Source organism: Kogia breviceps (assembly GCF_026419965.1).
Source record: "Kogia breviceps isolate mKogBre1 chromosome 20 unlocalized genomic scaffold, mKogBre1 haplotype 1 SUPER_20_unloc_11, whole genome shotgun sequence".
In the NCBI taxonomy this organism is placed as follows: Eukaryota; Metazoa; Chordata; class Mammalia; order Artiodactyla; family Physeteridae; genus Kogia; species Kogia breviceps.
In genome coordinates, this window is record NW_026711562.1 from 112,501 (window position 1) to 115,000 (window position 2,500).

A 2,500-nucleotide genomic window follows, 5' to 3' on the forward strand; every position below is an offset into this window, starting at 1 on the left:
TGGGGGCCGTTGCCGCCCCGGGCGGCCCGTCGGGTCGGTGTTCCTCCGCGGTGGGGAGGAGAGCGAGAAGCAGGGGTGGGGGTGGCGGGCCGAGAGGGGTCGGGTTGGCGGGGCGGCTCCTGACCTCCCCTCGCCACGCCCGCCCGTCTGCCCCCCCCCTTGCCGCGCCTTCTCCCCACCGGGGGGCGACGCCGGCGTGGCCGCCCGACGCGCGACCCCCGCCCGCCACCACGCCCCCCCCGCCCGCGTATCCGCGACCGTCGTGGTGCTCTCCCGGCGCGTCTCTCTCCCGCCCGACTTCCCCCGCCACGTCGTCCCTCGAGGTTTGGGCCCGAGGGTCCCGGGGGTGGGGTGGGGCGCCGAGCCTCCCCCACCGCGCCGCCTCCGTCTCCGGCGCCGGTCGCGCCCCACTGTCCGCGACCGCCCCCGCACGGGCGGGGCCCCCGGTGCGTCTCGGGATGGGTGGCGTGGCCGTGGCGCGGCGCGGCGCGGCGGTGGCGGCTCCCCGTGGGGGGCCCCCCGCCCGCGCGCCCGCCCGCCCGCCCGCCGCCTTTCCGCCGCCGGCCCTGGACCGGTTGTTCCCCAGCGCCGGTCGTCCGTCCTCCGCTCCGGGCCCTCCGCCCCCTCGCCGGGCGCCTCTGCCTGTCCTCCGAGCCCGGGGCCTCTCCTCCGTCGTCCGTCCGTCTGTCCGTCCGTCCGGCTCTTGTCTCTCGCTCTCTCCCTTTCCCGCCCTCCCCCCCCGCGTGCCCGCCCTGCCCGCTCGCCCCCCCCCCCGCGCCTCCCGTTGAAGCCTCCCTGAACGCCCGCGGTGGCGAGCAGGGGGCCCGGGAGGCGGGTGCAGGGGTCAGGGGGCCCCGGGGGCGGGGGGGTTCGGGGTTCGGGAGAGGAGCGGAGAGGAGAGGGCCGCGTCCGGGCGCGAGCGAGCGAGCGAGCGGGGAGGTCTCCGAGGCCCGGTTTCGGGGACACGGTGGGGACGTCGTCGGGCGGTGGGCGTGGTGGTGTCCCGTGTGGCGGTTGGGCCCGTCGCCCGGCCGGGGCGCCCCCGAGTCACGGGCCGGTAGCGCCGGGGCCCGCGTGCTGCGGGCGGCCGCGGGCGGAGAGCGTGTCGGTCGGCGTCGGGGGTGGCGGCGAGCGTGGGGCGCTCCGCCTGCCCCTCCCCGGCCTCGCCCGCCTCCCCCCTCTCCAGGTACCTAGCGCGTCCCGGCGCGGAGGTTTAAAGACCCATGGGGGGGTCGCCCGTCCGCCTTGGGGTCGGGGCGGTCGGGCCCGCGGGGAGTCGGGAGGCCCCTCCCTTCTCCCCCAGACCCCGCTTCCTCCGCCCCCGCCCCCGCGGGGCCGGGGCGCCGCGCGCCGCGCCACGCCGGCCCTCCCCGCCGCCGCGGCCGTCGGGAGGGGGCTACCCGGCGGCCGTGGTGCGGGGCCGGGTCCCGTGTGCCCGCGCGCGTGCGCGCCCCGCGTCCCTGACGGGGGGGGGTGTGTGTGTGCGCAGGTGGGAACCCCCCGGGCGCCTGTGGGGTGTCCGAGCCCGCCCCGTCTTGCGGGTCGGTGCCGGGCGCCCCGTCGTGAAACCTTCCGGCCCCGCTCCGGTCTGCTGTTTTCTGTCTCGTCTGACTTGGCCGGCCAGAGGCAACCCTCCCTCCGTGGGGGAAATGTGCCGTGCCACCGGCGGGGGACCCCGCCGAAACCCAGAGAAACCAAACTCGTACGACTCTTAGCGGTGGATCACTCGGCTCGTGCGTCGATGAAGAACGCAGCTAGCTGCGAGAATTAATGTGAATTGCAGGACACATTGATCATCGACACTTCGAACGCACTTGCGGCCCCGGGTTCCTCCCGGGGCTACGCCTGTCTGAGCGTCGCTTGACGATCAATCGCCCCCCCGGGGTGCGCGCGCGCGCGCGCGCCTTCCCGGGGTGGCGCGGCTGGGGGTTTCCTCGCAGGGCCCCGTGTCCGGGGCCCTCTGTCCCCCTAAGTGCAGACGCGGTGCCCCTCGTGCCGAGGCCACGGGGGCCCCGCTGCCCGCGAGAAGGGAAGAGAGCGAGAGAGAGCTCGCGACGAGGCCCTGGCCGTGGCCTCCGCGGTCGGTCCCCTTCGGGAAGCGCCCTCGCGCCGCAAGCGGTCCCTGGGCGTACCCCCGGGGCTGTGTGCCGGTGGGCGGGGACGGTCCCGCGCCCTCGCGGCCGGGGCCCGTGGTGCTGGTGGTGTTGGGGCCGCGTCCGCTCCGCCGTCGTTCGCCGCCCGCCCCCGGCGGCGTCCCGGCGACGGTCCGGCCCGGCCCGGCCGCCTCCTCCGCGGCGCCCTGACCCGCGCGCGTCCGGGGTCCGTGCCCGCCCCCCCGCCGCCCTCGCCTTCGCCGTGTCGGGGCGGGCGGCTCGGGCCGACCCGAGGCCGAGTCGTTGCGTGCGCGGCCGCGCCCCGGGGATGCGTGCCCCGGCGGCGACCCGCGGGACGCCGCGGCGTCATCCGCCGCCGCGCGCTTTCCCCCGGGCTGCGGCCGCGC

At 78.9% G+C, this 2,500-nt stretch overlaps 1 non-coding gene across 1 annotated transcript; it reads left to right on the forward strand.

The window, feature by feature from the left end:
- The first annotated feature begins 1,706 nt into the window (after positions 1–1,706).
- LOC131749264 (5.8S ribosomal RNA) lies at positions 1,707–1,859 on the forward strand. Its single transcript, XR_009333329.1, has one exon. It is a non-coding gene; the product is annotated as a 5.8S ribosomal RNA (ribosomal RNA).
- Positions 1,860–2,500: the final 641 nt, after the last annotated feature.